Raw genomic sequence first — 26,994 nt, forward strand, 5'->3', positions numbered from 1 at the left:
CCAACTTTCACCCTGCCCTCAAATTTACCTGGTCCATTTCCGACATCTCCCTCCCCTTTCTTGATCTTTCTCTCTCCATTTCTGGAGACGGCCTATCTACTGATATCTACTATAAGCCTACAGACCCTCACAGCTACCTGGACTATTCCTCTTCCCAAACTGTCTCTTGCAAAACAGCTATCCCCTTCTCACAATTCCTCTGACTCCGCTGCATCTGCTCTCAGGATGAGGCTTTTCATTCGAGGACGAAGGAGATGTCTTCCTTTTTTAAACAAAGTGGCTTCCCTTCGTCCACCATCAACTCTGTTCTCAAACGCATCTCTCCCATTTCCTGCACATCTGCCCTCACCCCAATTGGGATAGGGTTCCCCTTGTCCTCACTTACCACCCCACCAGCCTCCAGGTCCAACGTATAATTCTCCGTAATTTCCGCCACCTCCAACAGGATCCCACTACCAAGCACATTTTTCCCTCCCCCCCCCCTCTGCTTTTCACAGGGATCACTCCCTACGTGACTCCCTTGTCCACTCGTTTCCCCCCCCCCCCCATCCCTTCCCACCAATCTCTCTCCTGGCACTTATCCTTATAAACGGAACAAGTGCTACACCTGCCCTTACACTTCCTCCCTCATCACCATTCAGGGCCCCAGACAGTCCTTCCAGATGAGGCGACTCTTCACCTGTGAGTCGGCTGGTGTGGTATACTGCATCCAGTGCTTCTGGTGTGGCCTTTTATATATTGGTGAGACCCGATGCAGACTGGGAGACCGTTTCGCTGAACACCTAAGCTCGGTCCGCCAGAAAAAGCAGCATCTCCCAGTGGCCACACATTTTAATTCCACATCCCATTCCCATTCTGATATGTCTATCCATGGCCTCCTCTACTGTCAAAATGAATCCAAACTCAGGTTGGAGAAACAACACCTTATATACCGACTGGGTAGCCTCCAACCTGATGGCATGAATATTGACTTCTCTAACTTCCGTTAATGCCCCTCCTCCCCTTCTTACCCCATCCCTGACATATTTAGTTGTTTACCTGTTCTCCATCTCCCTCGGGTGCTTCCCCCCTCGTCCTTTCTTTCTCCTGAGGTCTCCCGTCCCATGATCCTTTCCCTTCTCCAGCTCTGTATCACTTTCGCCAATCACCTTTCCAGCTCTTAGCTTCATCCCACCCCCTCTGGTCTTCTCCTATCATTTCGCATTTCCCCCTCCCCCCACTACTTTCAAATCTCTTACTATCTTTCCTATCGGTTAGTCCTGATGAAGGGTCTCGGCCCGAAACGTCGACAGCGCTTCTCCCTATCGATGCTGCCTGGCCTGCTGTGTTCCACCAGCATTTTGTGTGTTGTTATTACTTTACGTGTGATGTGTGAATATGATTAGCTGCCATGTTTTCTCTTCTATTCACAAAATCTTATTCCTTTAATATACTAATTTGAATATCTACTTTTTATACTTTTGCCAGCAGTTTATCATTTTTTCTTTCTTCCATTTTGATTATTAGGTTAATTTTAGACTGTCGTGAGCACTGCTGCAGTTCTCGATGTGTTTTTAAGCCCAAGAGACACTTTAGGAAAGCAGGAACATCAACTTTCAGAAATACTTCAAAACTCAAATGTAATTTGACCTGCTGCACATTGTTAAAAGAGCTGTGAAATTATAAAAATTCAAAGGCAAATAAATTGTTCTGTATTCCATTGCATAACCTACTTATAACTGCCCTTTCACATTAGAAAATATTTCATATTCTTATGATGAGTTCTTTATCATATAGGTTGATGACTATGGCACCATCATTTTGGTAAAAGCAGAAGATGCTTGTAATGTATTTGCTAAAATACATCAGAATTGATGGCCACTTATCCTCATTTTTGACATTGTCAGAAAATAGTTTGTTAAAGATTAACTATTTTAAATTTTAATACCACAACAAACTTTGGATATTATACAAATTGCCTACCTGTCCCTGAGATTTACTTAGGGTAATAACAAACCCTGCCCAAGAATCGTATCTACAGCAAAGCTTGTTTGTTTGTTCCTGCTGAGTTGTCTTTTCAAATCAATGGGATATCTGCAATGGAGTGGTGTCATTTACACCGAGCTGAGTTGTGGATAATATCAACCACAGACTTCACAGTCATTGCTGGCTGTAGTGTGTCCCCATCTGCACAATGGATGTAAACGTTGGATGCAAAAGAGGAAAAAAGTATACATGAGGCCTATTTTGGAGAATTTGGAGCATTGTCTGTAGTTTTGGTTACCTACCTACTGGAAAGATGTAAACAGGATTGAAAGAGTGCAGACAAAATTCACAAGGATGTTGTGGGATTTGAAGCACTTGAGTTATATGGAAAGATGGAATAGGTTAGGACTTAATTCCTTGGAACATAGAAGGTTGAGACAAGATTTGATAGTGGTATACAAAATCATGAGGTGTATAGATAGGGTAACTGCAAGCAGGCTTTTTCCACCGAGGTTGGACTACAACCAGAGGTCATGGGTTAAGGTTGAAATGTGAAAATTTTAAGGGGAACTTGAGGGGAAACTTCTTCACTTAGAAGGTTGTGAAAGTGTGGTAAACAAGCTGCCAGCACAAGAGTCCATGCAAACTTGATTTCAACATTTAAGAGAGGTTTGGGTAGATACATGGACGGTAGGGGTATCGAGGGCTATGGTCCAGGTGCAGATCAATGGGAATAAGCAGTTTACATATCTTAAACTAGATGGCCCGAAGAACTGTAATTTTCTATGACTTTATGACTTTATAACAGTGGTCAGGCCTAGTAGATAATGTGAGGTATGTTTGGGAACAGCATAGATGATGATCTCCAATCAACAGAAGTTAAATATATGCAACATGACTGCATTTATAATACTGCCTAATTTGGCCATTGAGTTATCCTGATCTATCATTGCAGTAAAATGATGGGGAAGTAGAAAGGAAAATGCAAGATTAGCAATTCTATAGAATTTGCTGGAGAACACAATTGTGACACACCATGCTCTTTATCACTGCTGTCATCAGGAAGGAGGTACAAGAGCCTTAAGTCCCATATCACCAAAATCAGTAACAGTTATTATCCTTCATCAGACTCCTGATCCAATGTGAATAACCTCAACTCTGAAATAATTCCACAACCTATAGACTCATTTTCTAGGACTCTACAACTCAGTATCTATCTATCTATCTGTTTATTTATTATTTGTATCTGCACAATTTGTCTTCTTTTGCACGTCTGTTGTGTGTATGTCCTTGTGTGTAGATTTTCATTAATTCTACTATATTTCATTGTCTATTGTGAATAAACCTCACAGTAGTATATGGGGACCTATACGTACTTTGATAACCTTAACTGGGACATCGTGGAAGTTCTGGCGCAAGCAAACATGAAGCAGGCATGAGAGTTTTTGGAAACATGGTTCCCTTCTGATAACTCATAAGCAAACATATAGAAAGGGATGCCATCTACAAAACCCTAAGAGCCAAAGAAACATGAGCCAATAGAATTCAAAGGTCAACTGAAGGAGTAGCCAATTAAGATAAAAGCAGGTGAACGGGGGCTTAAAAATGAGAGCACTTCTAGAGAGCAACACTAACAACTGCACACAGAGGCTGTTGCCTCAACAGATGATGAAATGACTGCAAGTTAATTGCCAAGCTTGGTGAACACTGCAACATCAAACTTTGATAATAAATTTAGACCATTAAGACCAGAAGACCATAAAACAAAGGAGCAGAATTAGGCCACTTGGCCCAATGAGTCTGCTTCGCCATTCCATCATGACTGATCACTCTTAAGCCTCACTCCCCGGCCTACTCCCTGTAATCTTTGATGCTGTGGCCAATCAAGAACATACCAATCTCCACCGTAAGTACCCACAAAGGTCTGGCCTCCACAGCTCCCTTTCTCAGCGTTTCTGTTTTAAATGGATGTCCCTCTATCCTGTGATTGAGGGAACAGGTGTGAGTTGCCAAAGTCCAGTTAATGAGAGATGACAGTTATTTAGAGGTTCCACCATTGACTTTGTTATGTGAAAAATGGACTTGATCCTTGTAGCTGATCAGTCGGAAATGCTACTTGAGCAAAGGACTGGGTCAGCTGCTGGAACACAAATCTCCTTGTGCGTGGAGTAATCAAGGTATGTCATCACAGTTCAAGTTTTCAGAGTACAGTTAATCAGCGATGACCATTCCAATGCTTTGAGAAGCCTGCTATAAGCACTCCATGCCTCACAAGTACAGAGGGACACTGCTGTCTCATACACCCTGTGCCAGTTTGAGGGCAGAGGCCACTGCTGCCTGATATGCCCAGAAACTTGTGCCAATTTGAGGATAGGGGCCACTGCTGTCTGATACACCCAGAACCTCGTGCAATGGAGACCATCACTTGTCCCTTTGGAAGGGAGTCAGTAGTCGCAGTAGAGAGTCTCTGTAGTCTCAGTAATCCTGACTGTAGTTTACATAGCACCAGTGGCTGACTATAACCAAATGCTTGAGATACTGCATGATGCTATCACCAAACAAGAAACAGCCCACTCAGATGCATTTCAAATCATAGTCATGGACTTTAGCCAGGCTTGTCTGAAGAAAACCCTGCCCCATTACCATCAGCATATCATCTGTTGCACCAGAGGTCCCCCTAGCTACATATTAGTCTAGTGGGTAGTATCCCTGCCTATATCTATGACACTTGATAGGTAGTTTGTGTCTTTCTCTGAAGACAGCTTATCTACTGATGCCTATTATAAACCAGACCCAACCAGTTCCCCTCCACCACCACTCTCCCCCATCTCTTGTCCTCGCTCTCAATAATTTCTTCTTTGGCTCCTCCCACTTCCTTCAAACAAAATGTGTAGCCATGGGCCCTCACACTGGTCCCAGTAATGCCTGCCTTTTTGTTGGCTACGTGAAACAGTCTATGTTCCGTGCCTGCATTAGTATCACTCCCCAACTGTCCCTGAGCTACATTAACAACTGTATTGGTGCTGCTTCCTTCACACATACGGAACTTGTTGACTTCATCTTCGTCTCCAACTTCCTCCTTGCCTTCAAATTTACCTGTTCCATTTCTGACACCTCCCTCCCCTCTCTGTCTCTATCTCTGGAGACAGCTTAACTACTGATGTCTATTATAAACCCACTGATTCTCACAGCCGCCTGGACTATACTTCTTCCCACCCTGTTACTTGTGAAAACACCATCCCCTTCTCTCAATTCCTCTGTCTCTGCTGCACCTGCTCTCAGGGTAAAGCTTTTAATTCCAGAACTAAGGAGATATCCTCCTTCTTCAAACAAAGGGACTTCCCTTCCTCCACCACACTACCCTCAACTGCATCTTTTCCATTTTGCGCAAGTCTGCCCTCACCCCACCTTTCCGCCACCCTACTAGGGATAGGTTTCCTCTTGTCATCACCTACCACCCCTCCAGCTTTCATGTCCAGCACATAATTCTCCTTAACTCCTACCATCTCCCAATCGGATCCCACCACCAAACACATCTTTCCTTTCCTCTCACTTCCTGCTTACAGCAGGGATCGCTCCCTACGTGACTCCCTTGTCCATTCATCCCTCCCCATTGATGTCCCTCCTGGCACTTATCCTTGCAAGTGGAACAAGAGCTACACCTGCCCCTTCACCTCCTTCCTCACTACCATTCAAGGCCCGAAACAGTCTTTCCAGGTGAGGCAATACTTCACCTGTGAGTGTGCTGGGGTCATATACTGTACTCAGTACCCCTGGTGTGGCCTATTGTGTATCGGTGAGACCCGGCATAGTTTGGCAGTTTGCTTTGCTGTGCACCATGCTCCACCCACCAGAAGAAGTGAGATCTCCTAGTGGCTATCCATTTTAATTCCACTTCCCATTCCTCCTCTACTGTCGCAATGAGGCCACACTCGGGTTGGAGGAGCAACACCTTATATTCTATCTGGGTAGCCTCCAACCTGATGGCATGAACATCGATTTCTCAAACTTCTGGTAATTACCTCTCCTCCACTTCATCATTCCCAGTTCCTATTTCTTTCTCTCACCTTATCTCCTTACCTGCCCATCACCTCCCTCTGGTGCACCTACCCCTTTTCTTTCTTCCATGGTCTTCTGTCTTCTCCTATCAGATTCCCCCCTTCTCCAGCCTTGTATCTTTCACCAATCAACTTCCCAGCTCTTTACTTCACCCTCCTAGTTCCACCCATCACCTGGTGTTTCTTCCTCCCCTTCCCCCACCTTCTTTCTCTGACTCCTCATCTTTTTTTCTCCACTCTTGCCCAAAATGTTGATTGTATTCTTTACCACAAGATGTTGCCTGGCCTGCCGAATTCCTCCAGCACTTTGTGTGTATTGCTTGGATTTCAAGCATCTGCAGATTTTCTCTTATTTGTGATAGGTAGTCCTAGCCCAGTTATCCTTGCTAACTGCTCCTCCGAAGAACTGGAATCTTATTGGGAGAGTTGTTGCTTAGACTAGTGAAGTAAAAGGATGAAGTGTTATCTTTTTCTGTTTTTCCAGACACCTTCTCACAATGGTGGGTCTGTCCTCTCCCCACCAATGCCATACAGTTGAGAGGGAGTAGGCCTGAGAGCTGGTAGTGATGTCCTTCGCAATTCTTCAGGGCAGAGCTGGAAGACCCAACAATCTTCAGCTGCTCATTTAATGACCTTCCTTCCAAAATAAGATTAGACAGGGGAGTATTTTCTGCTGATAACACAACACTCAATTCCTCATAAGACCATAAGAGATAGGAGCAGAATTAGGCCATTCAGCCCATCAAGTCCTCCTCCATTCCATCATGGCTGATCTTGGATTCCACTCAACCCCATACTTGATTTGAATTGACTTTATTTCTTACATCCTTCACATACATGAGGAGTAAAAATCTATATGTTACGTCTCCATCTAATTGTGCAATGTGCAATCATAGTAATTTACAATAAATTGAACAGTCAATGTAATATAGAGTACACTCAAATCAACATGAGTTCATCAGTCTGATGGCCAGGTGGAAGAAGCTGTCCTGGAGCCTGTTGGTCCTGGCTTTTATGCTGCAGTACCGCTTCCCAGATGGTAGCAGCTGGAATAGATCATGGTTTTTGATGGCTTGGGTCCCCAATCATCCTACAGGCCCTCTTTACACACCTGTCCTTGTAAATGTCCTGAATCGTGGGAAGTTCACAACTACAGATGTGCTGGGCTGTCTGCACCACTCTCTGCAGAGTCCTGCAGGGAGGTACAGTTCCCATACCAGGTAGTGATGCAGCCAGTCAGGTTGCTCTCAATTGTGCCCCTGTAAAAAGTTCTTTGTGTTACACCTGCCTTCTTGTCATATCCTTTGATGCCCTGACTGATCAGAAAATTATGAACTTCATTTCATTCCTTAAATATACCCACGGACTTGGTCTCCACAGCAGTCTGTGGCAGAACATTCCAACATTCACTATTCTCTTGCTAAAAAAATTCCTCCTTACCTCTGTTCTAAAAGATCGCTCCTCAATTTTGAGGCTGTGCCCTCCAGTTGTGGATACCCCCACCATAGGAAACATTCTCTCCACATCCACCTTATCTAGTCCTTTCAACATCCGGTAGGTTTCAATGAGATCCCCCTGCATTCTTCTAAATTCCAGCGAGTACAGGCCCAAAGCTGCCAAATTCTCCTCATATGTTAACCCCTTCATTCCCAGAATCAGTCTTCTGAACCTCCTCTGGTCTTTTTCCAAGGAATGGACAAATAAGAACAGAGAGAGCAACTTACAAGACAATGTACCTCACCCAAGCCTAATGAGTCAATGCCACTCTGAAGAATGACACACTCAAAAGATTGGCCACTCTGCTTGTACTTGGCCTTTTCTAATCAATACCTCTTGCTGACTGGTCGCTCCTCAACTCAGAGAAACTGTTGTAAACCTCTGCTTTTAAGATCTCGATCACTGTCTTTTTACGCACCCCAAGTATGGATTGTCCAACTCTTTTTTGTACTATTTATTTTAAATATGTGTTTCTTATTGTAACATAGTAATCTCTTTATGTGTGCACCGTACTGCTGCTGCAAAACAATAGATTTCATGACAGTGTCAGTGACAATAAACCTGATTCTGCATTTGATCTTATTAAGTAGCTGAACCAGCTCGAGGGGCCAAGTGGCATTCTCATGTATATATAAATGTTTGCAATAAAGCCTGTGATAGCAAACATTAAGAAAATCAAAACTTCTGGATGAATAATATTTTAAATGGCTTTACTGAAACATGTGATTCATCAGTCTTAAGGCCAAGCTTGCATACTGCTCATGGAATGTGTCCCAGACATTAAAATAGTTTATTCATGATGGTTGAATAACCATTTCTCTAAGCCAATAACTTTCAAAAGACTCAATAAAGTGATTCCTTTGTTAAAGATTTTCAATATAACTGTTTTCAGATCTAAATTTTCAAGGAATATGTCATTACTTAGACAAAATTAATAAGATCAAAACATGTGCTTCTTTTGGTCAGCACAGACAAGATCTTTGTTCTACTGTGGTCTGGCAACAACACAGTTGGAGTAATATAATATTTCATTATTGTGCTCTTGATTTGTCTGTTGCTATATATTGCAAATATATAGATAGATTAATTATTCAATATAGTATTTATAATGCATAATATATAATATAGAAAAAACTGTTCAACCTCTGGAGGCACTAAGCAAAAGCTAAGGTTATGACAGATATCATCAGAGACTTCCATTTTGCTGATGACTGTGCCCTCAATGCTGGTTCAAAAGATGACATGCAGCATTGTGTTGACAAATTTTCTGTTACATTTAACAATTTTGACACAAAGAAGATTGAAATCAGTTTGAGGGAAATCATACATTGAGATAATCATCACAATCAATAGTCAAAGACTCAACCCAGTGAACAGGTTCATGTATCATGGTAGCACACTGCCCAGAACATCGTCATTGATGGTGAAGTCAATGCCAGGATCTTCAAAGCAAGTGTGGCCCTCGGCAGACTTTATACCAAGCATAATACTTCCCACTCTGCTTTCTGGCTGTGAAACATAGACAGTGTACCAATGGCATGCCAAGAAACAAAACCATTTGCACATAGTCAGCCTCAGAAATCTCCTCAATAACTGTTAAGAACTAATCCCTGACACTAAGGCACTTAACAAGGCAGGCCTGCCCCGTATCTACACCATCCTGATGCAGTCCCAGTTACACTGGGCAGGGTATGCAGCTTGTATGCCAGACTATCGGCTGCCTAAGAGACTGCTTTTCAGTGAATTACAGAAAAGAAAGTGTTCCCATCGATGCTAAAGGAAACACTGTAATGACACCTGAAAACTTCAGCAAAGGGCCATTGGCGTCAAACCAGACATAGCAGCCAGGATTGGGTTGAGTGGCACTCCTCCCTCTAAATAAGGGTGCTTTGACACATGATGCAGAAAAGGACAATTGTAGCAGAGAGGGATGTAAGCTGGCCAGGCAGTGACCACCTACATAATGTGGCTTCCATCTTTTGTCCACACTGCCAAGTGACTTTTTGAGTGTGGATTGGCCACTCCAGACATCTGTGTACTCACAGACCAGTCCAGCCCCTCCAAATTCTGGATGACTGGGGTGGTTATCATTGTTGCTCAATGAACAAACAGTATTATGTATCTATATATACTATATAGATCAATTATTCAATATTGTATACATAATGCATAATTTATGTAATTTAGAACATTCTAAGGTCAAGGTCCAGGCATCCAAAGTTTTCTAATGCACTGATGATAGAGGCTTGTTAGCTTTTGCAGGTAGCACAGCAGCCACACACCTGAGCATGGACAGTTTTTCTTGCTGGGGTGATATCCTTCACTTTGACGTCTTCAATCTATTTCCAGGTAGTAATAATCAAAGTTTATCACTCAATATTACTGACAGGATATCGGGATACACCCTATTCCAGCCAATATTACTGACAGGACATAGTGGACACTCCTTATTCCAGCCAATATTACTGACACCCTATTCCAGGGCTGGGAAATTCTTGAGCAGACAGCATCAGAAATCACATGCAAATGGATTGTGTGCTTCCCTAAGGAATATTATATTACATTTCTACAAGACACTTTACATGACACTGGTGAACTTGGAATTCTTCATAAAACCAGAAAAGCTGTTTAAAAGAGGTGTGTGATCGTAAGCGGAAGTATTAGTCAGTAATTCTGTACGCTGCCTTCATTCTCAGACCTACCTTTCTCGCTGCTTTATTTCAGCTACCTTTCTGTTCAGGCTGATGCCATCTAAACCTTTAACTATGAAGGTTGTTTAAGGGAATTGCACATAGCCTTGTACATTGTCCCTCGCATACTGTCCAATAAACCAAGGCACTTGACAAGGTCTTGCAAGAAGGTTCAGTCACTTGGCATTCAAGATGAGGTAGTAATATGGATTAAACATTGGCTTTGTGGGAAAAGCCAGAGCGTGGTAGTAGCTGATTGCCTTTCTGATTGGAGGCCTGTAACTACAGGGATCAGTACTGGGTCCATTGTTGTTTGTTATTTATAACAACGATCTGGATGATAATGGGGTTAACAGGATGAGAAAATTTGCGTATGACACCAAGGAGGAGGATATAGTGGACAGTGAGGAAGACTATTAAAGGTACCAACTGGAAAATATAGGCGGAAAAATGGCAGACAGAATTTAATTCAAAGTTCAATGTAAATTTATTATCAAAGTACATATATGTCACCATATACAACCCTGAGATTGATTTTCTTGTTGACAGACTCAATAAATCCATAATAGAATAATAACCATAATAGAATCAATGAAAGACCACATCAACTGGGTGCTCAACCAGTGTGCAAAAGAAAATAAACTGTGCAAATACAACGAGAAAGCAATAATAATAACAAATAAATTAGCAATAAATATTGTGAAGTGAGTCCATAGGTGTGGGAGAGTTTCAGTGATGGGGCGAGTGAATGAATCCCTTTGGTTCAAGGGCCTGATAGCTGAGGGGTAATAACTGTTCCTTAGTCTGGTGGTGTGAGTTCTGAACCTCCTGTACCTTCTTCCTGATGGCTGCAGTGAGAAGAGAGCATGTCCTGGGTGCTGGGTGTCCCTGATGATGGATGCTGCTTTCCTGCAACAACGCTCCATGTAGATAAAATGCAGACAAGTGTGAAGTGCTGCAGTTTGGGAGGCTAAACAAGGGTAGGACTTACACGATGAGTGGGAGAGCATTGAGGAGAGTGGTAGAACAGAGTGATCTGGGACTATGGATCCATAATTCCTTGGAAGTGGCATCATGGAAGATAGTTCATAAAGAAAGCTTTTGGCACATTGGCCTTCATAAATGAATGTATTGAGTACAGGAGTTAGGATGTTCTGCTGACCTACCTACAATAAGATTGAAAGAGAGCAGAGAAAATTACATGGATATTGCCTGGACTTGAGGACCTGAATTACAGGGAAAGGTTGAATTGGCTAGGACTTTACTACTTGGAATGTGGAAGAATGAGGGGAGATTTGAAAGAGGTGAGAGTTAAAGAGAGTTGAAAGAGGTGAAAGAGGTGAGAAATTATGAGAGTTATAGATAGAGTAAATGCAAAAAGCTCTTTTCCACTGAGGTTGGGTGAGACTAGAATTAAAGGTCTTAGGTTAAGGATGAAAGGTGAAATATTTAAAAGGAATATGAGGGAGGGCTTCTTAACTTGGAGTCTGGCGAGAGTGTGGAATGAGCTGCCAGCAGAAGCGGTGGATACTGGTTTGAATTCAATATTTAAGAGAAATTTGGATTGGTACTTGGACAGGAGGGGTATGGAGGGCTTTGGTCTGGGTGCAGGCCAATGGAACTAGTCAGCTTAATATTTCAGCATGGACTACAGAGACTGAGGGGCCTATTTCTGTGCATAGTTTTCTATGACTCTATCAGGAAGGGTGATGTGTTGGAAGTCAGGTGAGTTCTGGCATCTGGCCAGGAATTTTGCCTACGCCTTGAAATATAATTCCTTTTGAGTGTTAATGAAGAAAGCTTCTCCAAACTGATGGATGTGAGCCACACGAGTGTAATCTAATGCAATGTAATGTCCATTGTTTATTAGACTCATACATATGAAAGAAGACTTCTGAATAGTGACTATAGTAAATAAATAACTTACTTGTCTGTGGCATTTACTCATGTGTCAGTTGCTCAAGAACTACATAACTGATGCTCAGTTTTGTTTCATGAACTGAGTGCCAATAATGTAGTTCTTGAGTAGCTGGCATTGAATTTGACTTGGTGCAAGGCAAGTTTGCTGCTTTAATTTCTGCTGATATTGTCAACCATTTTATTCAGATCTTCTGTGGATATTCTTCTATTCTCATGCACGAGATTACATTCAATTTATGAGCTGCAAATTGTAAATCAGCAGGCCAGAATGTTTCACTTTTATCTGAACCATTTTCTGGACAAGCAGAATAAGTATTATCTGAAATGAACAGTTATAACTAAAAAATCATAAAGTCAGTCCCATCAAATAAGTCAAACCACGAGTCAACACACACACAAAGTGCTGGAGGAAATAAGCAGATCAGGCAGTATCTATGAAACTGAATAAACAGTCGATGCTTTGGGCCAAGATCTACTTTCAGCACACCATATGAGTCTCTGGTTTGACATGCACTTTGGAACCCAACCTTTGCTGTATGTTGGTAAAACTTTGTCTCAATATTGATTTAGTACTGAAAAAAACAGGTTTGGTAGCTACAGGTCTATCAAGATGAAAGGATTGCTGGCTGAATCTGCTTGAAAATGTTTCTTTCTAAGCAGGCTGAATCATGTATGCTGTGGCCAATATTTTCAAAGGGACTTGCCAAATCAAGTCTCGGACCTAGGCAGACCTGTAGGGTTGCACTGACTGGAAGAACTTCACATCCTTTAGAAGCTAGAAGTATTAGAAAATTAATTATCAAGCATTTGGATTTATCCAGAAATGATTCTGTGAAGGGGTTTCTAGTGGGTTGTGACTTTTCCTTAAACTTACTCTGAAAGGCTCATTAATCAGCTTTTGTAGTTCTGCCTCTTATGTTGGCCTTGTCAGCCTTTTTGTAAGGTGTCAGAAGCATATTGCTGGGTTTTCCCCCACATTTGACCGAGACTTTAGGCTGTGCCTTTTCCACACTAAATATTTGATAAGCACACAGTAAACAATGTATTGAATTGGTAAAATGGTTTATAAACACATTGATAATATTATGGAACTCTATTAAATCTTACTTTGTGACTCACTTTTGGAGGACTCTGTAGTTTATTTTCTATGTCTTTCTGGTTACTCTTTTTTGCTTTTTGTGCAATTTGATTGAGGTGCTTTGGCACAGAACTCGCTCTGGGGCCGAGGCCTGCTGTCATTAACACAGTGCTAAACTGAATTGACTTGGTGGCTGTCGCTCCTGGACCATTTCAGGGACTCTGCGGTTTGATGTTTAATATTCTGTGTGTTAATTACTTGCTTTTTGCTGTTTGTGCGATTTGTTCTTTCTTCACACATCCAGCGTTCGATGTTTTCTGTAAACAGGTCCCATGGTTTTTCTTTGTTTCATGGCTGCCTACAGGAAGACTAATCTCAAGGTCGTATATTGTATACATACTTTGGTAAAGAATGTACTTTAAAACAAATTAAAGCTAAGGCAGATGCATCAGGCATTTATGAGGCAAAGTGGATTTTAGCTTCTACTGCAATGGGATTCAAGTGTAAGAGTAACGACCATAAGACCATAACATAAAGGAGCAGAAGTAGGCCATTCAGCCCATTGAGCTTGCCCCACCATTGAATCATGGGCTGATCCAATTCTTCCAGTCATCCCCACTCCCCTGCTTTCACCCCATAATCATTATGCCCTGCATAATCAAGAACCTATCAATCTCTGCCTTAAATACACCCAATGACTTGGTCTCCACAGCCGCTCATGGTAACAAATTCCACAGATTTACCACCCTCTGACTAAAGTAATTTCTCTGCATCTCTGTTCATCCCCCGGAGAAGGAAGGATTCAAAGGGGGGAATGGGGTCACAGTGGTTGACAAAGGAAGTCAGAGATTGCATAGCATGAAAAAAAAGCAAGTATGACAGAGCTAAGGTGAGTGGGAGGACAGATGATTGGGAAATTTTTAAGGAACAACAGAACTTAACTAAAAAGGCAATACGGGGAGAAAAAATGAGGTATGAACGCAAGGTAGCCAGGAATATAAAGGAGGTAGCAAAAGCTTTTTTAGGTATGTGAAGAGAAGGAAGATAGTTAAGAACAATGTTGGGCCCTTGAAGAATGAATTGGGTGAAATTGTTATGGGAAATAGAGAAATGGCAGAAGAATTTAATAAGTACTTTAGATCTGTCTTCACTAGGGAAGACACAAGCAATCTCCCAGATGTATGGATGGATCAAGGACATAGGGTAACAGAGGAAATGAAACAGATTGACATTAGGAAGGAAACAGTGATGAGTAGACTGATGGGACTGAAGGCTGACAAATCCCCAGGTCCAGTTGGTCTGCATCCTAGGGTACTAAAGGAGGTGGCTCTGGAAATCATTTTCCAATGTTCCTTAGATTCAGGATCAGTTCCTGAGGATTGGAAAATAGCTAATGTTATCCCATTTTTTAAGAAAGGTGGGAGGCAGAAAACAGAAAACTATTGTCCTGTCAGCCTAACATCAGTAGTGGGGAAGATGCTAGAGTCCATTATTAAGGATGAAATAGTGGCATATCTGGATAGCAGTGATAGGATTGGGCCGAACCAGCATGGATTTACCAAGGGTAAATCATGCTTGACTAATCTATTGGAGTTTTTCGAGGATGTAACCAGGAAGTTAGACAAGGGAGATCCAGTGGATGTAGTGTACCTCGATTTTCAGAAGGCATTTGATAAGGTCCCATATAGGAGATTGGTGGGTAAAATCAGAGCTCATGGCATTGGGGGGGAAGACATTGACATGGATAGAAAACTGGTTGGCAGATCGAATGCAAAGGGTAATGGTGAATGGGTGTTTCTCGGAATGGCAGGTGGTGACTAGTGGGGTGCCACAGGGCTCGGTATTGGGACCACAGCTGTTTATGATTTACATCAAAGATTTAGATGAAGGCATTGAGAATAACATCAGCAAGTTTGCTGATGATACTAAGCTGGGTGGTAGTGTGACATGTGAAAAGGATGTTAGGAGAATTCAGGGTGACTTGGATAGGCTGGGTGAGTGGGCAGATACTTGGCAGATGACGTTTAATGTGAATAAGTGTGAGGTTATCCACTTTGGGAGTAAGACCAGGAAGGCAGATTATTATCTGAACGGTGTAGAGTTAGGTAAGGGAGAAATACAAAGAGATCTAGGAGTCCTTGTTCAGTCACTGAAGGTGAATGAGCAAGTGCAGCAGGCAGTGAAGAAGGCTAATGGAATGTTGGTCTTTATTACAAAGGGAATTGAGTACAAGAGCAAGGAAATCCTTTTGCATTTGTACAGGGCCCTGGTGAGATCACACCTGGAGTATTGTGTACAGTTTTGGTCTCCAGGGTTAAGGAAGGACATCCTGGCTGTAGAGGAAGTGCAGCATAGATTCACGAGGTTAATTCCTGGGATGTCCGGACTGTTTTACGCAGAGAGGTTACAGAGACTGGGCTTGTACACGCTGGAATTAAGGAGATTGAGAGGGGATCTGATTGCAACATATAAGATTATTAAGGGATTGGACAAGATAGAGGCAGGAAATATGTTCCAGATGCTGGGAGAGTCCAGTACCAGAGGGCATGGTTTAAGAATAAGGGGTAGGTCATTTAGGACAGAGTTAAGGAAAAACTTCTCCCAGAGAGTTGTGGGGGTCTGGAATGCACTGCCTCAGAAGGCAGTGGAGGCCAATTCTCTGGATGCTTTCAAGAAGGAGCTAGATAGGTATCTTATGGATAGGGGAATCAAGGGATATGGGGACAAGGCAGGAATCGGGTATTGATAGTAGATGATCAACCATGATCTCAAAATGGTGATGCAGACTCGAAGGGTTGAATGGTCTACTTCTGCACCTAATGTCTATTGTCTAAATAGATGTCCTCCAGTTCTGAAGTCATGCCCTCTTGTTCTAAAACCCCCTACCATGGAAAATAACTTTGCCATGTCTAATCTGGTCAGGCCTATTAAAGTTTGGAATGTTTCTACGAGATTTGCCCTCATTCTCCTGAACTCCAGGGAATACAGCCAAAGAGCTGCCAGTCGTTCCTCATACAGTAGCTCTTTCATTCCTAGAATCATTCTTGTGAATCTTCTCTGAACCTCTCCAATGTCAGTACTGTATTCCTCTAACAGCACCAAGTTAACTTAGCCACAATAAAAGACTGAACTACATTTAGCTGACAAGTATGCAATGATCATTGCAATATTTATTAGACATTCATTTTCAAAGGGCTATAATACATTTTAAACCTGGGTTTATTCTACATTTAAATATTGTTATTTCAGAAAGGATTTTTAAGGATGTTTAACAAATTGACTTTGTAGATAGTCATGTTTACAGCCATTTAATTGATTCCTACTGATTTATTTCTCTCTTTGCCTTAATTTTCCACATTATCCAGCTGGAGAGATCTGCAGTCATGATGGTGGATCTGAGTAGATGGAAGATCCACTCCAACCCAATTACTAAATAAACAATTGTTCTTTTCATAAAATCAGGCAGCCTTTTACAACATAAACATGCAGGTCATTGTATACAGTAATTAGATAGCTTGTAAACACCACATATTTAGTGCTGCTCCATTTTGCACCATTCAATAAAACTTTTGTATATGAGGTCCGTAACATTTTCCTTGTTGTTACACGACTTGAAGGAGGGAGTCCTTGTGCGATATACCCTATAGGGTAACCTCCAGGTTGAATCAGTGGTGAAGAAGATAAATGCATGTTGGCATTCATTCCTGGATGTAAAGAATATTAGAACAGGGATGTGATGTTGAGGCTCTATAAGGCACTTGAGAGACCACACTTAGGAATATTGTGTGCTGTTTTGGGCTCCTTATTTTAGAAAGGATATACTAACATTGGAGAGGGTACAGAGAAGATTCATGAGAATGACTCCAGGAATGAAAGAGTTACCATACGAAGAACATCCGGCAGCTCTTGGGCTGTACTCCCTGGAGTTCAGGAGAATGATGGGGGACTCTCATAGAAGCATAATGAATGTTAAAAGGCCTGAACAGATTAGATATGGCAAAGTTATTTCTCATGGTAAGGGACTCCAGGACAAGAGGGCACGACTTCAGGATTGAAGGACGTCCATTTAGAACAGAAATACGTTGAAATTACTTTAGTCAGAGAGTGGTAAATCTGTGCAATTTGTTACCATGATTGGCTGTGGAGACCAAGTTATTGGGTGTATTTAAGGCAGAAATAGTTTCTTGATTAGCCAGGGCATTAAAAGCTATGGGGAATGGGGATGACTGGAAGAATTGGATTAGCCCACGATTTAACGACGGAGCAGACTCGATAGGCCGAATGGCCTACTCCTGCTCCTATATTTTATGGTCTTATAGTTCTTTATCTACTGAAAACTGTTACCCCTAAAAGCCCTATAGATTTTAAATAATGAAAGACAATATTGTAAATTAAATTAAAGTCACTTGCATAACTTAGTTTTTAAATGAAAACTGTCAACCCCCAAAGCTAGTAGTGCAGCCTTCAGTTGATTTCATTCAACCTTGTATGATTCACATTGTAAAACAATGTGTTCAACTGTTTCATAGTGAAGACAAAACCTACATACCCCAGAGTGATGTTTTCCAACAAGGTACAAGGAATAATCAAGCCTAATATGCCCAATTCTAAATTAAATCAATATAATTCCTTCCCTTCTTGTCTTACTCTCTTCTTCCATTAATCCAACAGTTTTATGTATTCTGTAAAGGTGCCCTTATGCCCAGTATCCCACAGGTCTCAACCATAATTCCCCAATTCTTAGCCCTGCAACCCCTTAGCTTCTGATTTGCTAAGTGGAAGATTGATATCCACAGATGAAATTTTAACAGCTTTTTGGCCAAACAATGAACCCGCTCATTCCCCTCAGCACCTCTGTGCAGGAATCCATAAGAAGAGGACATGTAGACCAATACTTTGAATATGAAATAAAGTTTGAAGAGATTCCAACTGTAAATCAGACCTACTGCTCAAACAACCTTTCTTAAGACTAGTCGAAACTCAAAAAGAATTTCAACAAATTGTAACTTTGCAAGAACAGATTTCCTCCACCCAAAAGCCCAAAATGATATTGAAGCACCATCAATAACTCACTCTGAGACGTAAAGGCGAGATATCGGCTTTTATTGACTGGAAGAAGGAACAAGCGGAGGTTGACCAGCATACCACATCCTGGAGACTGAGGCCAGGGCTGTGCCTCCAATCGCCTTTATACAGGGGTCTGTGGGAGGAGCCACAGGAGCAGTCAGCAGGGAGCGTGTCCAGACAGGTATATGTAGTTCACCACAGATGGCAACCAGTTCTGCACTATACATTAATAAATAGCTAGTAAGGCATTTCTTTATTGTTACCTGTAATTCGGGCACAAAAACAGCCACACTGACATTCCCCATTAAAATTATCTTTTGATCCATCAGTTTTAACATATCACAATAATTTTCCTTAACATACTGAAAAATTAGCAGACTCTCAGGCATATCAGGATCCTTGGATTTCATTAAATCATGGAATCCAAAATCATCTAAAGTCATTGGAAAAAATCATGGTGAGGTTACCGAAAAAGCTACAGTGAGACAAATTACATAATCCAGCAAACCCATATTCCTAGAGTGATGAGAATCCAGACACCCAAAACTAAAAAACACTCTTCTTGTGATGTTCCCAACAGTTTTCCAACACACTTGTAACAGGGTGCTCCCTCAAGTATACCCTCCCAGTATGTTAACAACTACTTAACCCTTTGCAACTGTAAGGACAATTATGCATTTCAACCAGTAAAGCTGAAACAGGAGACGGCCTTACTGCACCACAACACAATCTTAAAGCCTGTGCTTGTATCACATCCAAATATCCATAAGCCACACAACTGTGATCAAGTACTGGTCTAATTAAACAAATATACAAAGTTAGAGATTTTTGTGTAGTACCCCAAGAATACCCACATAGACACCCAAGGATATTTAATGCCCCTTTAAATTGGTCAATTATCTTACTGATAAGGTGCTTCAATGTCAGCTTATTAGCCAGCTACATGCCAAGAAATCTACCACTGACACTTCTTCAAGAGTTTGACTATACAATTTCAAATTGAATGCTATGTAAAGCTTAAAACCCCATCTGTTTGCCCATTGTTTGACCCGGTACCCATCTCAGAAAATATCATTAATTATAATATTAAGCAATAAAGTGCAACAAATACTGCCTTGTGGAGTTCCATTCTCTATCTCATAGAAGCCTGAATATACCTCTCCTACCCCTACCTGCATAGACCATCCAAATAAGAAACTCAGAAAAAAGTTATATCACCCTCCTCCTGCTCCTAATTTCCATAATTTAATCAAAAGACCCTCCCTCCTTAACATTATATCACATGTTTTTTCTATATCAAAAGAATGCTGTACAACATGTTTATTTCCCTGTGCTTTCTTAATATCATCTTCCAAACTTAAAACTGAATCCAATGTTGTTCTATCCTTCCAAAATCTGCTCTGATAAAACACTATAACCTCTTTTTTACAAAATACAATTCAACTGCTTTATTACTATATGTTCCGTAAGTTTACACAAATGAGTCATTAATGACATTGGTCTATAACTAGAAGGATCTGAACAGGTTTTAGAACAGGCATTACTACTGCCATTTTCCATGAGGATGGAAAATGGCCTAAGTTCCAAATATGATTCAAAAATCTTAATATTATCTTGAGTGTTGTTGGCCACACATTTAAACATATAATTACATATAGCGTCCTTTACTGGAACTGCTGACCTGTACTATTAATAGCTTTCACACAAATTCACGCAAAGAAAACTCCACATCACTAATACTGTCATTGCTACAGCTGGCTTCCAATGCATCAGGGTATTCACTTAGAATATAATATAAATGGCAAGACTCTTGGAAGTGTGGAGGATCTGAGAGATCTTGGGGTCTGTTTCAATAGGACACTCAAAGCTGCTGTGCAGGTTGACAGTGTTAAGAAGGCATTTGGTGTGTTGGCATTCACCAACCATGGGATTGAGTTTGAGAGCCATGAGGTAATGTTACAGCTATACAAGACCTTGGTCAGACCCAACTTGGAGTGCTGTGTTCATTTCTGGTCACCTCACTACAGGAAGAATATGAATACTATGGGGAGAGTGCTGAAGAGATTTACAAGGATGTTGCCTGGATTGGAGAGCATGCCTAATGAGAATAGGTTGAGCATACTTGGCCTTTTCTCCTTGAAGCGATGGAGAGTGAGAGGTGACCTAATAGAGATGTATGAGATGATGAGGGGCATTGATCAAGTGGATAGCCAGAGGCTTTTTCCCAGGACTGAAATAGCTAACACAAATGGGTATAGTTTCAAGGTGCTTGGAAATAGGTATTGAGGGGATGTCAGGGGCAAGTTTTTCCACACAGAGTGGTTGGAGCATGGAATGTACTGCCAGTGGCAGCAGATATGATAGGGTCTTTTAAAAGCCTCTTAGACTGGTACATGGAGCTTAGAAAAATAGAGGGCTATGCGGTAGGGAAATTCTAGGCAGTCTCTAGAGTAAGTTACAAGGTCAGCGCAACATTTGGACCAAAGGGCCTGTAATGTGCAGTAAATTTCCATGCTCCAATTCTGACAACTTGCAATCTCTTTACCTCCATAACTTTGCCTCCCAATAAATGAGATTTAACCTCTTCTATTGAGACCTCCACCAGAATACCCATTATAATGCCCCATTTTCATTAGGCAATATAGATACCATATTTTTGCCAATTAAAATCTTCAAGCACAATGCTTTCTCACACTACTTTTTATCCTTATGAACAATTAACACCTTCCTTCCTCTTAAAGTAGGAGCACAATCTATATACCCTATGGGGAACTTTAACTCTGTGGTTAATTTAATGGGATTGATAGAGGGTGGCTGTTCCAGATCAAATCTGAACAATACCTTGAAGTCTTTTTTTCCAAAATATCTAACCTTTCCTCTCCATCACTTGAAATCATTCCAATACTATATTTCTCTTTCCATTTTCCAGATCTGGATTCAACTTCCTCCCACCAACCCACCCTCACTGCAAACCTCCATTTGTGGTTCCTATTCCAGATCCTCCCCCGTTCATGAATCTACACCATTTCCCAACATCCCCACACCATTCACAGCCAGTAGCACCATCTGCCATTCCTCCAGCCAAGATAAAATCTTGAGCCAGCTGCAGCCAGAAGTTCAGCCAAAGGTGATCCAAGCACATGTCAACAGCTGAACCTTCTAAATACAGGTGTATTTTTACTCCAATCAGTTGAAGCACCTTGACTGCACACAGGTTATCTCCATTTAACTAATTAAAACCAATTGGCTACACCAGTGATGATTTGGTGTGTCTTATTAATGGGGTGAATAACTATGCAATCAATTATTTTGTAATTTACATTTGTAATTAATTTAGATCACCTTGTAGAGATTTGTCTTCCCTTTGAGAGGAAAGAGTCTTTTTCTGTTGATCAGTGTAAAAAAAAAAGCCAAATTAAATTTACTGATTCATTGTCATAAAATAATAAAACATGGAAACTTCTGGGGGTGGGGAAGGGGGAATATTTTTTATAGGCACTACATATGTTCCCAAGACTTCTGCATAGTACTGTATACCATAGTTTCATGTTTAGGTCTGTATGCAGATTTGTTTTCAAGCGCAGCGTCAGCGAGAAGCAATTCCTGAAAAGATCACAACTTTAAGTTTAAGTCACAGAACGTGAGCGTTTGCATAACGTTTAAACGTGAATGTTTTGAAAGATTTAGTGAGCTTTCTCTTCTTGAAACACTCTGCTATCTGTCGACCATTCCCTGTGAACATCAATAAATCCCACAGAGTAATGATGCTACAAATTAGATATTATTATGACGTGAAACAAAATATACAGTGGACACTAGCTCCCAGTAGAAAAAGTACTGTATGGCACTACATTGTTTTTGTAAATAATATGTGACCAATTGTTGCTCAGCTGATTTTTACAGGAGAAGGGGTGGTATAGCACCAGTGTGTTTGTACACACTGGTACTCATTCCACCGGGATGCAACACTGAGCGTCATTCCTGCCTGTGGCCATCAAACTTCACAACTCCTCCCTCGGAGTGTCAGACACCCTGAGCCAATAGGCAGGTCCTGGACTTATTTCCACTTGGAAAAATTCACTTATTATTATTTAATTATTTATGGTTTTATATTGCTATATTTCTACACTATTCTTGGTTGGGGCGACTAACGAAACCCAATTTCCCTCGGGATCAATAAAGTATGTCTATCTGTCTGTTCAAAACAAATTCTAGTTAGCCACTGGATACTATTTAGGGTATTTGGGGTCCTTAGCTGGGGGAGGTAGTGGGGATAAGCTCCCACTACTTACTAAATGCTCCAAATGGCTTGTTCTCAAATAGTCTCTGACAGCTAAGTCCTGCTCCTGGCCTTCACGTGGCTTAGCTACTAAGCCTGGTGGAGCTGTTTCTGCTTACTGTATTTCTATGTTATATTGACTACCCTGTTGGCTCGAAGGGCTGGGAGGGCCTATGCCATGTTGCACCTCAATAAATAAATGTTTTTTGTAATTTATTTTTTATTGAAGTTCATCATCATACAAACGTTTCCATGTTAAAGTAAGAATTGTCATTCATCCATAAACATGTACTGTATACAGCTAAATGAAATACCATTCCCCAGGGGGGGTCAAGATGCAAAACACAGTACATATAGAGACACATAGCACAAATATTTACAATACAGTCACAAAAATATATTAGCACAATTCCCTGAGCGGCATGGCCTGAAGATTGATAGTGCATGGATGTTGTCCTGGAGACGTACACAGCAGTTCATCATTTCACACTGCGCCAGTTCCAAGAGCCATGGTTACTAATTCCCCTCTGGCACCAATTACACCTGACTCCAAGCTTGTCCTCCCTTAACGCCATCATGTACACCGACATTATCAATTTTCTACTACTTCAGCTCTGAGTATTAATCATATCCATTGAGAGTTCTGCTGCTACTCAAGTCACCTCAGGCACCCTGGAAGCCCCGGATACAGAAGCCTGAAGCACACACTCTGATTCAGGAACAGCTTCTTCCCCTCTGCTATCCGATTCCTAAATGGACATTGAACCATTGGACACTACCTCACGTTTTTTTTAAAAGATATACGGTATTTTTGTTTTTGCTCATTAAAAACTATTCAATATACGCAATAGATTTACTTGTTTATTATGTTTTATTTTATTTATTATTATTATTTTTCTCTCTCTGCTAGTTTATGTATTGCATTGAACTGCTGTTGCTAAGTTAACAAATTTCACATCACATGCTGGTGATAATAAATCTGATTCTGAATATTAAAGTTGTCCAGTTTCTTTGCTGCTATATAAAGTTTTACTTAGATCACATTCGGCGTTCTAGTTGCCACATTGCAGGAAGGATGTGAAGGCTTGGAGAGAGTGCAAGAGTCTTTCACCAGGAGATTGTCTATACTAGAATGCATTAGCCGCATGTAGAGATTGGACAAATTTGAGATTGTTTTAGACCATAACCATAAGAGAAAGGAGCAGAATTAGGCCAATTGGCCTGTCGAGTCTTCACCGCCATTTCATCATGGGTGATACATTTTTTCTGTCAACCCCAAACTTCTTCCAATATCTATGCCCTGGCCAACCATGAATCAATCAGCCTCTCCCTTAAATATACAGAAAATCTTGGCCTCCACAACTGCCGGGGGCAAAGAATTCCACAGATTCACCACTTCCTGGATAAAGAAATTGCTCCTCATCTTTGTTCTAAAAGGATTCGCCTCTAGTCTGAGGCTGTCTCCTCTGGTCCTTTCCTCTCCCACCATAGGAATCATCCTCCCAACATCCACTTCTCAAGGCCTTTCACCATTCAGTAGGTTTCAATTAGGTCACCCCTCTTTCTTCTGAATTCTAACGAATACAGGCCCAGAGCCATCAAATGCTCTTCAGATGACAAACTGTTCAATCCTGAAACCATTTTTGGGGAAACTCCTTTGAACCCACTCTAGTTCCAGCACATCCTTTCTAAAGTAAGGGGCTCAAAACTGCTCACAATACTCCAATTGAGGCATCACCAGTGTTTTATAAACATCAAATCCTTTAAATCAATATTTCATCCTTGCTTTCTCTGAAGTATTGGAGGCTGAGGAGCAAGTTGATAGAAGAGTGTAGGATAGATATTGTATGTGATGATAAACCTGATTCTCATAAGAGTCTCTAATGTGGACTGAGAGTGGGAAGGAGGCAAAAAGAGGGGAATATACCCAATAACTTGGCCTCTACAGCCACCTGTGGCAACAAATTCCACAGATTCACCACCATCTGGTTAAAGAAATTCTCCCTCATCTCTATATGGACATCCCTCTATTCTGAGGCTATGCCCTCTGGCCCTAGACTCCCCCACCATAGGAAACTTTCACATCCACTCTTCCTTGACCTTTTTTAATGTTTGATGTTGGACCATAAATAGAATAAGAATACACTTAAGAGGGAAACCAGGAGAGAAAAATAAGGCTATGAGATTGATCTGGCTGGCATGGTTAAGAAGTTTAAGGCTGTCCTGAAACATAGAAACATAGAAAATAGGTGCAGGAGTAGGCCATTTGGCCCTTCGAGCCTGCACCGCCATTCAGTATGATCATGGCTGATCATCCAACTCAGAACCCTGTACCTGCTTTCTCTCCATACCCCCTGATCCCTTTAGTCACAAGGGCCATATCTAACTTCCTCTTAAATATAGCCAATGAACTGGCCTCAACTGTTTCCTGTGGCAGAGAATTCCACAGATTCACCACTCTCTGTGTGAAGAAGTTTTTCCTCATGTCAGTCCTAAAAGGCTTCCCCTTTATCCTTAAACTGTGACTCCTCATTCTGGTCTTCCCCATCATCGGAAACAATCTTCCTGCATCTAGCCTGTCCAATCCCTTTAGAATTTTATATGTTTCAATAAGATCCCCCCTCAATCTTCTAAATTCCAGTGAGTATAAGCCTAGTTGATCCAGTCTTTCTTCATATGAAAGTCCTGCCAGCCCAGGAATCAATCTGGTGAACCTTCTTTGTACTCCCTCTATGGCAAGAATGTCTTTCCTCAGATTAGGGGACCAAAACTGCACACAATATTCTAGGTGCGGTCTCACCAAGGCCTTGTACAACTGCAGTAGAACCTCCCTGCTCCTGTACTCAAATCCTTCTGCTATGAATGCCAACATACCATTTGCCTTTTTCACCGCCTGCTGTACCAGCATGCCCACCTTCAATGACTGGTGTACAATGACACCTAGGTCTCGTTGCATCTCCCCTTTTCCTAATCGGCCACCGTTCAGATAATAATCTGTTTTCCTGTTTTTGCAATCAAAGTGGATAACCTCACATTTATCCACATTAAGTTGCATCTGCCATGAATTTGCCCACTCACCTAACCTATCCAAGTCACCCTGCATCCTCTTAGCATCCTCCTCACAGCTAACACCGCCACCCAGCTTCGTGTCATCCGCAAACTTGGAGATGCTGCATTTAATTCCCTTGTCTAAATCATTAATATATATTGTAAACAACTGGGGTCCCAGCACTGAGCCTTGCGGTACCCCACTAGTCACTGCCTGCCATTCTGAAAAGGTCCCGTTTACTCCCACTCTTTGCTTCCTGTCTGCCAACCAATTCTCTATCCACATCAATACCATACCCCCAATGCCGTGTGCTTTAAGTTTGCACACTAATCTCCTGTGTGGGACCTTGTCAAAAGCCTTTTGAAAATCTAAATATACCACATCCACTGGCTCTCCCCATCCACTCTACTAGTTACATCTTCAAAAAATTCTATAAGATTGGTCAGACATGATTTTCCTTTCACAAATCCATGCTGACTTTGTCCGATGATTTCACCTCTTTCCAAATGTGCTGTTATCACATCTTTGATAACCAACTCCAGCATTTTCCCCGCCACCGATGTCAGACTAACCAGTCTATAATTCCCCGGTTTCTCTCTCCCTCCTTTCTTAAAATGTGGGGTTACATTAGCCACCCTCAAATCCTCAGCAACTAATCCAGAATCCAAGGAGTTTTGAAAAATTACCACTAATGCATCCACTATTTCTTGGGCTACTTCCTTAAGCACTCTGGGATGCAGACCATCTGGCCCTGGGGATTTATCTGCCTTTAATCCCTTCAATTTATCTAACATCACTTCCCTACTAACATGTATCTCCCTCAGTTCCTCCATCTCACTAGACCCTCGGTTCCTTACTATTTCCGAAAGATTATTTATGTCCTCCTTAGTGAAGACAGAACCAAAGTAGTTATTCAATTGGTCTGACATGTCTTTGTTCCCAATGATCAATTCACCTGTTTCTGACTGTAAAGGACCTACATTTGTCTTGACCAATCTTTTTTTTCATGTATCTATAAAAGTTTTTACAGTCAGTTTTTATGTTCCCTGCCAGCTTTATCTCATAATCTTTTTTCCCTTTCCTAATTAAGCCCTTTGTCCTGCTCTGCTGGTCTCTGAATTTCTCCTAGTCCTCAGGTGTGCCACTTTTTTTTGCTAATTTATATGTTTCTTCTTTGGACTTGATACTATCCCTAATTTCCCTTGTCAGCCATGGGTGCACTATCTTCCCTGGTTTATTCTTTTGCCAAACTGGGATGAACAATTGTTGTAGTTCATCCATGCAATCTTTAAATGCTTGCCATTGCATATCCACCTTCAACCCTTTAAGTATCATTTGCCAGTCTATCTTAGCTAATTCACGACTCATAACTTCAAAGTTACCCTTTTTTA

The 26,994-nt window shown here is 41.4% G+C and overlaps 1 protein-coding gene across 10 annotated transcripts in view; it reads right to left on the reverse strand.

The window, feature by feature from the left end:
* Positions 1-26,994, reverse strand: part of acmsd (aminocarboxymuconate semialdehyde decarboxylase) — a 169,522-nt gene that overhangs the window by 131,746 nt on the left and 10,782 nt on the right. For 6 of the 10 annotated variants that reach the window (XR_009511534.1, XM_059966279.1, XM_059966275.1 and 3 more), the window contains exon 2: positions 18,282-18,408. The exons of the other annotated variants lie outside the window; for them this stretch is intronic. The gene's annotated coding sequence lies outside the window, so the exon portion shown is untranslated. The remainder of the gene's footprint in view (positions 1-18,281; positions 18,409-26,994) is intronic. 10 annotated transcript variants of the gene reach the window in all.

Source organism: Hypanus sabinus, chromosome 4 (genome assembly GCF_030144855.1).
Source record: "Hypanus sabinus isolate sHypSab1 chromosome 4, sHypSab1.hap1, whole genome shotgun sequence".
Taxonomy (NCBI): Eukaryota; Metazoa; Chordata; class Chondrichthyes; order Myliobatiformes; family Dasyatidae; genus Hypanus; species Hypanus sabinus.